This window comes from Tenrec ecaudatus, unplaced genomic scaffold (assembly GCF_050624435.1).
Source record: "Tenrec ecaudatus isolate mTenEca1 unplaced genomic scaffold, mTenEca1.hap1 Scaffold_523, whole genome shotgun sequence".
In the NCBI taxonomy this organism is placed as follows: domain Eukaryota; kingdom Metazoa; phylum Chordata; class Mammalia; order Afrosoricida; family Tenrecidae; genus Tenrec; species Tenrec ecaudatus.
In genome coordinates, this window is record NW_027459437.1 from 246,295 (window position 1) to 260,469 (window position 14,175).

The 14,175-nt window shown below is 42.4% G+C and overlaps 1 long non-coding RNA gene across 1 annotated transcript in view; it reads left to right on the top strand.

The window, feature by feature from the left end:
* The window catches only part of LOC142436643 (uncharacterized), an 80,234-nt gene extending 66,830 nt beyond the window's left edge, over positions 1-13,404 (top strand). The window contains exons 6-7 of the long non-coding RNA XR_012782053.1: positions 3,111-3,204; positions 9,287-13,404. This is a non-coding gene — a long non-coding RNA (uncharacterized LOC142436643). The remainder of the gene's footprint in view (positions 1-3,110; positions 3,205-9,286) is intronic.
* The last annotated feature ends 771 nt before the right edge of the window (positions 13,405-14,175 follow it).

A 14,175-nucleotide genomic window follows, 5' to 3' on the forward strand; every position in this document is an offset into this window, starting at 1 on the left:
GGGGCCCCTGCCTCTGGGACTCACACTAGAAAAGTGATGCTGGTGGAGTCCTTGAGAGAACACAGCCCTCTCTTTGAGGTCTTCACTCTACCAATCATGCGGACATCTGTGCAGATTTTAAGTTTAATGTAGCTTTACATCTATTACCATCAGAAGTACACAGATGATCTGGTGAAATTAAAGACAATCTCTATGCTTACCATGCAATGGAATCAAGACTAGGCCTACCTGAATCTTTTCATTCCTTTGACCACGTAGGGAAACAAGTATATGTCTCCCTAAAACTCCTTTCCCCTATAACATTTCAGAATATTTGGGAAAGGATAAAATATACTGCGTTATAGTCCATGTTTAATATTGGAAAAAAAGTGTTTCCTACCAACAAGGTTATTTGTGGGGAAACAGGAACCCACAGAAGTCTTAAGAAGGTCATATTTCTTCCCATGGATTAGTACCCTCTGTGGGTGATGGGTATTCTGAGCCCCCTGCTGACAGCAACCCATCACATACAGGAGAGGTGTTTCCTGGGCTTACACAGTCTTCCAACTTCTGTGGGGCACACAGTAACATTTTCTCTGGTCATAAGCATTCAGATTGTTGGTCAGGAGTGTTACCTGGAGTTGTCTCTGCAGATTTCCAAACACGGGCACTGGAGCTACCATAGTGGTCAGCACAGCAGCTCTAACTGCAGTCTGTATCCAGGCTCCTGTGGGGCCTAAGCACCCCTGCAAGTCAACTTTCTCCCTGAGGTTATTTTTACCTCTGGTCCCTCAGTGGGAAAAGCTTTAGAGGTAGAGAGTGCTACAAGTTGCAAACACTGTGAGCTGGATACAGTGAAAGGAAGTATGATCTACAGACATAGCTCTTTATACAGATTTTGATATTGAGATGTACGCCACAAAAAATACTGGTAAAGAAAATCTGGCTCAAAGACAAAGATATTCTACAGGATTTAGGCTGCCTTCTTTACAGAGGAACGGGGAAGTATTTAAATCAGGCTTCTATTCAAAATAATTGAAACTGGAACGTTTTAGTTAATTATTTGATGTTAAGGGGAAAGTTTCTAGTCAGAATTATTTTGGGGGTGGTTTTCTGTTATGTTTGATGGGAAATTTTGCAGATGTTTTTAATTGTTGAAAACAATACTCTAATGCCACTGAACTACACCTGAGAAGAATGTTGCAAATAGTATTTTGTTGCATGTTTCATGAGAAAAATATGTTCCAATACATGACAGAAAGTTTTGCACACATAGCTGCAAACGGACAGAAATTCTTGCCAGTACAATATTTCAAAAACTTTAAAATATTGAACAGGAAAGGGATTGTGATATAAACCAATAACTGAATTTACAATAAAAAATTTCATAATGAAATAGTCTATGTTTATTATTTTATTTGATTATTTGTTTTTTGCCCAAACCATCTTATAGTTAGCTGTGGTCGTCATATAATCATTTGTCAATTTCACAGGATTAAGAGTGAAGGGGTGGAGTCTAGCCAGTTAATCAGATCATAGCCAATGTGGCCTCTGTGTTGGAGTGGCCTCCTGAGGATTCTGGGAACTCCTTCATTCCTCCTTGAATGTAGGAGTCTGTCTCTCTCTGTCTCTTTCTGTTGACTTCCTGGGAGACATTGCAGCTGACAAGACATGTGGAACTATGTGAGTGCTCTCAGCTGGAGAAATCACGTGGACCCATGCGAGCGCTGAGATGCTTACAATGCCACCAGATCCAGAAGACTTCCCACCCACTGGCCTGTGCTCTTGCTGCATTTGGCATCATTGCATGTGTTTTGTGAGTCTGAAGAAGACTTTAAAAATACGTATCGGACATATGGTCTAAGATTGGACTTAAGGAATTGATCTGGACTGGGCTGGGATGTTTTCTTGATATTTGAGTTCTCTTGTACATAAAGCTATTTCTCAAGGACGTGAGTGTCTATGAATTTGTTTCTCTAGTCTACCCATAGTAACATAGATATCATATCATCCCACTGTTCCATCACATCAAGCAGGAGGAAAACATCTTTCTTGAACTTTTTAATATCGGCTCCCTTTTACCCCACCCATTGCCCCACTGTATCTCCAAGAAATCCTTGTTTGTCTTGCTGCCTCTATACATTTATCAATTCTGGGTTCGTATACTGTTAAACAGAAAGACACATAACAAAACTCAAGAGAATTACCCCCAATTGCAAAATACATCTGAGGTGAACCCAAAAGGAATTGCAAGTTGAGGAAGAAGGCAGTCCAAGTGTACTCTTCTGTCCTTCCCTGGAGTCCAGGACTGAACCAGTTGTGTTTAGGATCAATTATGTCAGTCTGGCTCCTGGGATGTGGTGACCTTGCTGGATCACTGCCTTTCCAGGGGCTTCTGTGTTCAAACATACTCTTTAGGTCTGGTGTCCTACAGCCTGCCCCTTCTACCTTTGGTTGAACACATGCTAACATTCCCCAAACTGATTGTTAAATATATTACAAGGAATACAAACGACGACGACAAAACTAACTCCCTGCCTTCCAGTAGATTCTCCCTCATAGCACAGCCCTATTTTGTCATCTTTGCTGGTGAGGAGGGAACACTGTTCTTTTAGCAGCTCAAACGAAGGATGCTTACAAAACAACATCCCTGCACTGGCCGCAAAGTGAGACTGCTGGCTGGGGGTAGTGAGACCCGTTACTGATGAGCCAGCTCCATCTCTTCTCTGTGTGTGCAAAGTACTGTTGCATGCAGTATTTGTTGGTAAACTGTGCTTTTGCTGGGGACCGCAGACAATGGTTTAACAGATTCATGCTGTTAAGTTGACCTTACATTACAATAGAGGGGGATACTATTGGAAGGAAGAATAAGGCTATTTTTGTACATCTACCTTTAAATTGAAGCAAAGCAAGTGAAAAAATATATTTAAAAGGAAAGCTAAGTGTTGGATCGGCCCTGTGAACAGCTCACTGCTGTGGGATTGCCAAATTTGCAGGTAGGTAGCTGGGTTGGGGCCTGGGATATAATACCAGGTGTCCTTTAAATTGGTTTATCCACAGAGAGCACAGCTGTGCTCTCAATCATGCCGTCGGAGTTCACAGCACCTTCCTGTGCTTTGCTTCCCTTGCAGGTGCTGTGGCAACTCCCGGCCGAACTGTTGGTACTTCAGGATCATCCCACAGAAGCCTGCAGAGACAACTGGAGGCTTGATGGTGAACCACAAGGTCTGCAGAGGGAGGAGAGCTCCCACTGGTGATAATCCCTAGCTATGCCCAGCTCCTTCCTGCAGATGATTAGATCAGGCCACGTGGAGAGAGTCTCAGCACTGGGGAAACAGGAGTGCTTGGAATCTGCCAGGTGCAGGGCTAGGTGTCGGTGGAGGTGTTTCTATATTGCTTTGAGAAAGGAATCACAAAATGCCTCACCGTGCTAGTAGAAATAGGACCTGGTATTTCCAGCTTTCCGGCACTTGTCCTGCACAGGCCAGGTACCTTTCAGAACTGGTGCCCAGACTGTAGCCTGATCCACTTCTGAATGTACACTCCTCCCTGGGCCATTCATTGTAATAGAAAATTGACACCCCAGGACCACGCATAAACAGCAGATAATTCTGAGCTGTTTAGGAAACCACTGTTATAAGCACAATAAAAGTGCACTCTTCTAAAAATAATTCACAGGGTACATAAGGGACTGTAGTGGATTGGTTATACTCCTCCCTTGCCCCAAACCACAATAACCTCTGGAAATACAGACTGGTATCTCTCATGAATATAGATGCCCAAATCCTCAACAAAGCCCTGGTCAATAGAATCCAACAGCATATAAATTTATTTTAAAAGACCAATATTCTCAGGTCAATGAATCAGGACAGAAAACCCAACAATAAAAACATCCACATACAATTGATTTTTACATTGGCCCAAAAGACATTAAATGGGAAGCAGGTGCCCTCCTCAATAAATGGTGCTGGAAAATCTGGATAACCACCTGCAGAAGAATGAAATGAAATATCTCATTCTATGTACTAAAATAACTCCAGGTGGATTAAACACCTACATGTAAAATCCAGAGCTAGCAGGATCATTAGTCCAGGGAATACATGGGTTGGCAGAATTAACAAAAGAAACATACTCCATAGAAGGTAACATAGATGAATGGGACCTATGAAAAAGAAAACACTTGTGTAAATCAATAGAGTTTATTTAATAAAAGAGTAAAAAGAGAGCCCACAGACTGGAAAAGGATATTTAGTAATGACACATCATATAAAAGACTAATGATTAAGATCCACAGAATTTTACAAGGTTATAGCAAGAAAAAAACTTTTGATAAGATGGGCTAAAGACCTGAACAAACAATTCATACAAGATGATAGATAAATGGCTAATAAACACATGTGGAAATGTTCTAGGTCTGTAGTCATTCAGGAATTGGAAATCAAAACAACAATGTGATACCAACTAAAGCCCAGTAATGTATCCCAATTTAAAAACAAAACATAACAGAACAATAAAGGGTGGACAGGGTCTGGTGGGATAAGGACTTTTGTACAACTGCTAGTAGTCATGTAAATATGTACAGCCACTATAGAAGGAGATATGGCGATACCTAAAACATATGGAAATTGAACTACCATCTGACTCACCAATACCATTACTGGGCATATACCCCAAAGAAATAAGAAAGAGATGACGAACAGACATGTGTTCCCCCATGATCATTGCAGCACAGTTCACAATAGCACGAAGCTGGAAACAGCCTAAATTCCCATCAAGAGAAAAGTGGATACATTAAAAAAACAAAAAAAACAACTGATGTAAACACACAAATAATATGAATCCCTAAAAAGCAGCATTGAAACACTTCAAGTCGTGGAAGGATCTGGAAGACATGCTTAGTGAAGTTAGTCAAGCACAAAAGGACAAATGCTATTTAAGTTCACTCCACTTGGAAAAAGTCGCAGAAAGGGCACAAGCTCAAGTTTGCACGTCATCAGGCCCTCTGGCTAGGAGCTAGATCGCCTGGGAAAGAGCTGGACCAGTGCCATGAACCACAAATCCTCTGGTCAAGGTAAGTATAGTGGAGGTCATTTGGCCAGAGGACACTTCCTGATCTCCTGATAGCTGGGATCCATTGGTGGGGGAAAGGGGGCAGGATGCTGAGTAGTAGCAATATGGATCTGGGGTGAGGTCCCCTGGAGAGGGTGGTGGCCCTCTCAAAGGGGTGAGGCTTAGTGATGGTAGGGCGTGGGCAGGACTGAAGAGGGGAGATGGAACAGTCAATTTTGGGTGAACGTAAGTGCGTGTCTGCTCGGGTGTGGGAAAGGAGAGCTGACAGCCAAGTGGAGTAAGGAGAGACTGCAGGTGCTCTTCGGATCAACAGGTAGGGAGGGTATTTCATGACTTGCACTCGGAGAGCAGAGCTGACTTAGGACTCTGGGGTTACCTGCGAAGCCAGGTCAGATGTCACAGAACAGTGGGAAACTGAATCCTGACTCTCAGAGTACAAGTCATGCTGCAGAGCTGCTTCTGTGGGATCCCCAAATGGGAACTCCACTGGGGGAACTGGATTCTACCCCAGACTCACTGTAACCTGAGGAATTAAGCTGGAAAACACATGGTGTCTGGGGTTGAAGAAAATAGCTGTACCAAGAGCTGTCTACTATTGGTTGTCTAACAAACAAGTCTTGGTACAGCAAGTGTGCTGTGTTAAGACGTATTATCCTGGCAACTGTGTGGCTGTTCTGTTGCAGTCTGCTTATACTCATCTACATTAGGCTGTTTCTCACAGGTGTGCCGCCATTGGAGCTCACCATCTTGAAGCAGTGTTATTTGTTTGGTTATTTTTCAGAAAATGAAACCTAGGGATGTTGTGCCCACAGGGAAAGAAAGCATAACAAGGTTTTAGGGTGCTTGTAGGGTGGAGGAGAAAAAAGGGAGATGATTTCAAGAAGTCTAGGAAGGAACCCTATCATTTGGAAAACATGTATGAGTATGCAAGAAATTGCACAATTCGTTTGGACAGAATTGAACTATGGAACAATATGACCTATACAGTGGTTGCCAAGTTAAATAATTTTAATTTTATCAAATAAAAGGTAATAAAGTAATAGATCAAGGAATGGGTTTGGGGCTTGCACTAAATCCTATCCCCAATTTAAGGACTATCAGTTCGAGCCCACAGGACGATGGCAACGTAGTGACACATGCCAGGGGGACTCTGCAGAATCCAGCCCAGGAGAGTTGCTTAGAGGGAAATTCAACGCTGCTGGATCTCAGGAGGTGCATCATAAAGATAAGTAGGCGCATATCCACTGGGTTTTGAAGGGCTGTGGGTTTTGGCTTACATCACTGGAAGCCGCCGGGGGCTTGACCTTAGCCCAGCCACTGTAACTGCTGGAGCCCGGACCATTTGGAGCCCAGCCAATGTATCTGCGGGAGCCGGGGCCATTTGGAGCCTGTAGCAGGGCTTGGTCTAAACACAGCCACAGTTTTCCCCTGCCTGCCTCAGGGCAGGGACAGGACCCTGGCAGCTCCACCAGCAGGGATCAGGGTTCAGCTACATTGTTGCTTCTGTTTATATCTCTGCTCTCTATTCCAACACAGCCGTGGAGGGCTGCACAGGAGCTTTTTCATGTCATGGCCACAGCTTGTGGTCTGAGCAGGGACTAAACCCAACACCCCACAGCCCAACAGGCAGGGATCAGGGTTCAGCTACACTGCTGCATCTGTTAACATCTCTGCTCTGTGTCCCCCCACTTCTTTGGGGGCTGCTCAGCAGCTTTCTTGTGACTCTTGGGGCTCAGCTGTGGATAGCAGCTGGGGCTTGGGGCAGGGAGTAAGCCCTTGTAGCTCCACAGGCAGGGAGTGGGACTCAGCTACATAGTTGCTTTTGCTTCCCTCACTTCCCTATACCCCTGCAGAGTCTAGTCTAACATTTTAATTTTTCTCCCCCTGCTCTTTATTCCTACCCTGCTCTCTCATGCTCCATTGCAGACATATGGGGCACTCCCATTGCCCTAGGGCATTTGCGCCTTGGCCACACCCAGCTAGGTGAGCTCCACCCTGCTTAGATAGCCAAAGGCTAGGGAAAGGCCTGCTTGCTCTCTAGGGGATACTCCTCAGACTTCTCACCAGGGAGTTCCTGCCTGAGTACCTGGGGACATAAGGCAGCTCAGCCAACACTTTTCAACATTCAAACCAATAACAGGAACATCAGCCCAGCCTGTGCAACACTGGGGCAGGCAGCCGACCTGCCATCTGGGGTACTCCCCTGATAGGGAAGCCACAGGAAGATAAAGTGGTAGGTTAATACCATAGCAAAATCAGCTGTAGGCAGTTCGAAGAAGCATTCCTGTAAGTCTTCCAGAGAGAGACTAGAAAATGGCACCTGGTCCCTCTAAAATAACTCAACGCAAAAAGCCATCACCCCTAACGACTTCAACGAAAAAAACAGGAGAAAAAAAGACAAAGGCAGAAGATGACCTGAACATAACAACATACATAGAAGAAGCAGACATTGAGATGCCACTCAAAGAAACTCAGAATGCTGCTTGGAGCCATGCAGGATATGAGGGAAACAATACAGAAAAAGGATGAAACGATACAGGAGCTTAGCGAGGAGATAATGAAAAACAATAGCACAATCATGTTCCTTGAAAATTGATTGGAGGAATCAGAGAACCCTATCATGTCTTGGAGGACAGCCAAGCAGACTTTAATAAACGTGAACAAAAATCTAACAAGAGCATCAGAGAAGCTGAAGAAAACCTAAGAGCTATGTCTGATGCTATGAAGCAGAACATTAGAATTATTGGCCTACCGGAGGAAGACACAACAAAGAATCATCTGCTACAATAGCGAGAGAATTCTTGGAGGAAAACTTGCCCAGCCTAATGAATGAAAACCAGGCAACCATCCAGGAGGCTGAAAGAACACCAGCATGACAGGACCCCAAGATGAAATCACCAAGGCACATAATAGTTAAACTATCCAACTTTGAGGAAAAGGAGAAAATCATGACAGCAGCCAGGGAAAAACAAGCAGTCACATATAAAGGTTCCCACATAAGGATATGCTCAGACCTATCAGCAGAAACTATGAAAAAAAGGAGAGAGTGGAGTAACATTACTCCAAAAATTGAAGGAAAACAACGCAAATCCAAGAATATCTACCCAGCCAAATTATCGATCAAGATCGATGGAGAAGTAAAAGTCTTCCCAGACAAGGAAAAACTCAAAAATTACATTACAACAAACCCAGCCTTACAAAAGATCCTCGCCGACTCAGTATGGGCAGATGAACAACACTCACCAAGCACAAATAAGAGACCAATACATAGAACAACTTCACCCAGAGCACAACAAGGAGAAAAGAGACCCCAAGATAGCATTGGTTTAAGGATGGAAAGAAGTCAAGAATGATACACACAAAAAACACACACTAATGAGAAAGGAAAGTAGGAAAACTCCCAACACAAAAGGTATAAAATGGCATCACAGAGTCCACAGATGGAGATAATAACCCTGAAATCAGTGGCCTGAACTCAGGCATTAAAAGACTGAGACTAGCAGAATGGCTTAGAAAACACAACCCATCCATTTGCTGCCTACAGGAGACACATCTCAAGGCTACAGACAAAAATAGGCTGAGAATCAAAGGCTGGAGAAGGACCTACCAAGTACACAGCAATACAAAAAAAGCAGGGGTTGCAATCCTAATCTCGGAATAAATTGACCTCAAAGTACAAACCATAAAAAGAGATAAGGAAGGATACTATCTAATGCTCAAGGGAATCATAGACAATGAACCACTAAGCATTGTAAACATATATTCCCTGAATGAGAGACCAGCTGAATATGTCAACCAAACACTCCAAAAGATTAAGAAAAAATCACAGACCCGACAATTATAGTAGGTGACTTCAACACACCACTCTGAGAAAGATAGATCACAGGGAAAGAAACTCAACTATGATGCACATACCGGCTTGGGAGGAACTGGAGGAAATCATGCTAAGTGAAGTAAGTCAGGTACAAAAGGAAAAGTAAAACATGATCCTGCTGAGGCAAATATTAAAAAAAATGCTAATGTGGCATAGGGGAAAAAGTTACTATATACTAACATTTTTGGGTTGAAGACTGTGTAGTATGGCAGAGACCAGATCAAAACCAGGGATGCACATAGTAGACAACTGGGGAGGAGGTGGGGAAAGAAAAATAAAAGGATGAATATAAGGAAGAAAAGGTGAGCTGGGGCATGGGGCACTAACCCACCCAAGGGGAGGGTATTGTTTATATCTCCACAGGGAAAGTGGGACCAGACTTCCACCCAGTGCCGCGAGGTGTGAATGCAGCATTCCGGAGTGGAGTAGGGAACCAGTGAAGAGGTCTGGGAGGCTGGCCCCAACACCAAAAATTAAGTGGATTCCTGCCCCTCCCCCAAGAAGAATTTGTTTCAAAGGACGACATTGATTCTACAGCTCGGGCAGAAGGATATATCGGATCAGAGCACACGGGCGCAGATGAAGGGGAGGAGGAGAGAGTGGAGCACAGACTTGCCCACCAGGCCGTGAGGATGATGTTCCTGATTAGAGCAGCCAGTCCACAGAGAGGACAACATGGCCCCCACTATAAGACATGATACCCCTCAGTGACCAATGGCGCTACCGGAGAAAGCATCAGAGACACAGTGTGCGGATTGCACCTGACCTGATCCGACCACACTGAGGCAAATCACTGGGAGAGTTCAGCGGAACAGCAAGGGAATGGAGTGGCAAGGTCCCCAGGGAATGCTGAAAGTGGATTTGGGGCCAGGGCGTGGTGCCCATATAGACTGGACTGGAAAACACTCCTAAAGGCCAACAAACGAACCTTGAACTAACTACAAGCTTTTCTATCTTGATGTGTTTTGTTTTGTTCTTTGTCAGTGGTTTTTTTGTTGTTTTGTTGTCTGGCTGTATACTGTTGCTTTGTTTTCCTCTGTCTTATTTTTGTGCATGTTATTATCTCCACAGGTTTGTCTACATGAGACAGGCTGGATGAACTATCTGGAGGAAAAACAAAGGGACCGACAGTTCTGGGGGTACCTGGGATAGGGGGAGATTGGCCGTAAAGAAGTGGTGTTAACAAACCCAGGGACAAGGGAGCAACATGGGATTCAAATTGGTGGCGAGGTGGGGAGTGGCTGGCCTGGTAGGGAATGATAAGGGCAAGGTTACTTAAAGAAGAGGTATAGCTGTAAGCCAGGTGGGGATGGAGCATGATAGTGGGGCAGGAGGAAAGTCAAGGGAAATAGAGGAAAGAACTAGGAGGCAAAGTGCATTTGTAGAGGTCTAGACAAAGACATGTACATGCAAATATATATATGAGGATGGGGAAATAGATCTATGTGTCTATATTTATAGGTTTAGTATTAAGGTGGCAGAAGGACCTTGGGCCTCTACTGAAGCACTCCCTCAATACATGAATAGTTTCTTCTATTAAATTGTCATTCTATGATCCTCACCCTCCCGACACAATTGCTGAAGCCAAAGCATTTGAACAAGTAAATATGAAGAAAGTTGATGGTGCCCGGCTATCAAAAGAGATAGCGTCTGGGGTCTTAAAGCCTTGAAAGTGCACAAGTGGCCATCTAGCTCAGAAGCAACAAAGCCCACATGGAAGAGCACATCAGCTTGTGTGATCACGTGGTCCCGAAGGGATCAGTTTTCAGGTATCAAAGAGCAAAAAATCATATCATTGGCTGCACAGCTCCATGATACGATTGTCGAGGACAAACGGGTGCATAAGCAAACGTGGCGAAGGAATCTGATGATGCCCGGCTATCAAAAGAGATAGTGTCTGGGGTCTTAAAGCCTTGAAGGTGAGCAAGCGGCCATCTAGCTCAGAAGCAATAAAGCCCACACGGAAGAAGCACACCAGCTTGTGTGATCACGAGGTGCCAAAGGTATCAGGAATAAGGCATCATCATAAAAAAAACCCAAAAACTTAACATCGTGAATGAAGGAGGAAGTGTAGAGTGGAGACCCAAAGCCCATTTGTCGGCCACTGGAGATCCCCTCACAGAGGAGTCTAGGGGAGGAGATGAGTCAGTCAGGGTGCGATGTAGCACCAATGAAGTATACAACTTTCCTCCAGTTCCTAAATGCTTCCTCCACCCCACCCCCCAACTATCATGATCTGAAATCTACCTTGATAGAGCAGAGGTTGTACACTGGTGCATATAGGAGCTGGAGGCACAGGGAATCCAGGGTGGATGATACCTTCAGGACCAGGAGTGTGAGGTGCGATACTGGGAGGGTAGAGGGTGAGTGGGCTGGAAAGGGGAAACCGATTACAAGGATCTACATGTGACCTCCTCCCTGAGGGACAACAGAAAAGGGGTGAAGGGAGACGCTGGATAGGGCAAGATATGACAAAATAATAATTTAAAAATTATTAAGGGCTCATGAGGTAGGGGTAGCAGGGAGGGAGGGGAAAAAAGAGGATCTGATGCAAAGGGCTTAAATGGAGAGCAAATGCTTTGAAAATGATGAGGACAAAGAATGTACAGATGTGCTTTATACAATTGATGTATGTATACGTATGAATTGTGATAAGAGTTGTATGAGTAATAAAATGTTAAAAAAAGAAAGTAATCTAAGAAGTTGTCCTAAATATAGAAGAGCACGGAAATAATATTTGTGAAAGCCTTATTAATTCCCTGTAGTGTGAAGATGCCTTAATACTGCATGCCATAAGGTAGTCTGACTTGAAAAACGTACTGATGAAGATCAGAGACTGGTGCCTTAACTACAGAATACAGCTCGATGAAAGAAAACCAAAATCCTCACTATAGGACCAATACAAATTACCATGAAAAATGGAGATATCATTGAAGTTGTCAAGGATTTCATTTCACTTGGACCTCAATCAATATACACAGAAGCCATAGACAAGTGATGTGTTTCCCTGGGCATATTTGTTTCCCAGGACCTCTTTAAACATTTAAAAAGCAGTGTCTATTTGAGAACTAATATTTACCAGATCCAAGCTATTTTATTTTTAATTGTCTCATATGCCACTGAAAGTTGAAAAATGAATGAGGCTGTTTAAAAGTAAAATGATGCATTTTAATTATAGTGCTAGTGAAGAACTTGATAGTTTGATGCACTGTCAATTGTAGCTTAGAAGTTGTACAATTATAATGCTTGTCATAAATGGATACTATGAAAATTTCATTTTAAGTATATTAGAAATTTGTTGAGAGATCTGTCCATTAAAGGACATCATGCTTGATAAAGCAAAATATCATTGAAAAAAGGATGAACTTCAACAACATAGAACATCACAGTAACTGCAACTAAGCTCAAACTTGACAACTGTGAGAAGGAAGCAGGACCCATATGTGTTTCATTCTTTTTTTTCTCTAACATTTCTATGAGAGTGACATGATTTAATTTGACTTAAACAGCAAAATGCAATGCCAATGACAAACATTTTGCTTGATGCATAGTTAATTAAATTTTTCCCTTTACATATTGGCACCTGATAAGGATACCATTTAATACCACTTTTATTTAATAATATGCTGCAAGTCTTTATGGCAGTTATTGATCAACAAGTGTCTAATAAAAGCTGACAATGGTAGCAAAGATGTAAAACTGTAATTGGAGATGGTATCACTCTAAACATGGACAATCCAAGGCCCTACAAGAAAATCATTGCATCCAAATGAAATGTTCAGCAATTTCACAGGCCATAGGTCAATATAGAAAAGTCCATTTGGATTCCGTGTACCAACAGAGAACGCTCTGGAAAGGAATTCAAGAAAATAATACCATTTACAAGAGCCACCTATAAGATAAAATGGAAAAAACCTGGGCAGAAAAACAAACATCTGTACAAAGAAAACCTTAAAAACAGTACTACAGGATACCATAAGACATAAAGTGAAAAATTAGCCATACTCTTTAATAGGGAATTTTACTTTGTGAAAATATCAAACACACCACAAGTGATCTATAATTATAATGCAATTCTGATTCAGATCCCAGCATCTTTCTGAAAAGTTGAAAAAGAAAGGGAAGAGATTCTATACCTAGAAGCTCTGATGGTGTAGTGGATTATACAATGGGCTACTAGCTGCATGGTCCTCAGTTAAAAACTGCCAGCTACTCTTTCGGAGTAAGATGATCCTGAAAAGTTTTATGATCTCAGAAATCCAAAACGGCCAGTTAGCCCTTGTCCAATAGTAGTGGTTCTCAGCCTTTCAAATGCCATGACCCTTTCATACAGTTCCTCATGTTATGTTGTGGAGAACCCACACCATAAAATTATTTTCTTTGCTACTTCATGAATGTAATTTTGCTACTGTTAAGAATTGTAATATAAATATCTGATATGCAGGATGCATTTTCTTTGTTACAAATTGAACATAATGAAAGCATGGTGATTAATCACAAAAACAATATGTAATTATGTATTGTGAAATATTTATTTTTGATTACAAATAAATGAAATTTTGTCTTGAAGCATGGTGTAGCATGGTTAACAGTCTTTAATATAATGATAATAAACTGCATTGCTACATTTTGCGACTGTATGCATAAAAAGCCAGCGTGCGTGCAAATGCTGAGAAACCTTCCTTCTCACCAGATCAGAAGTTCTCAGTCTTTGCAAGAGCACAACGAAGTCTACTTTGGTATTTAGACTTGATAACCAAAAAGCTGGAAAGCCCTGTTTCACAGATATGTTGTTGGAAATGGAAGAAGATGGTCTCAGATAGGTATATGACTGCCAACACTTGATCCAGAATTTTGTAACTGGCATTGTAGCGAAATCAGTTTGTGCTGACTCACTGTTAATGAGTTCAATGAACACTTCTTGAACTGTCTCCGGAGCATCTTCATCTTTGACTGTGAATGGGTGTCTAGCAAGTGCAAATGGAATGTCAGGTAGATTTGGAAAGTACAATGAAATTTTATCTGCAAGCATGTGCAAGTGTTCTTTCATAGGAATGACCATCGTCATTCTTTTGTATGGTTCAATGTCATGTTCCTCAAAAAAAGCAGATACAACATATAAATTTTATTTTCATCCTTTTTTTTGTGCCAAAGCTAAAGTTTCATTTGGAATGATCAGATCTTTTCAGAAAATCAAGTCATGTTGCATTTGTTCCTCACAGTGATCAATTTAACTCATTCAAGATGGAAAA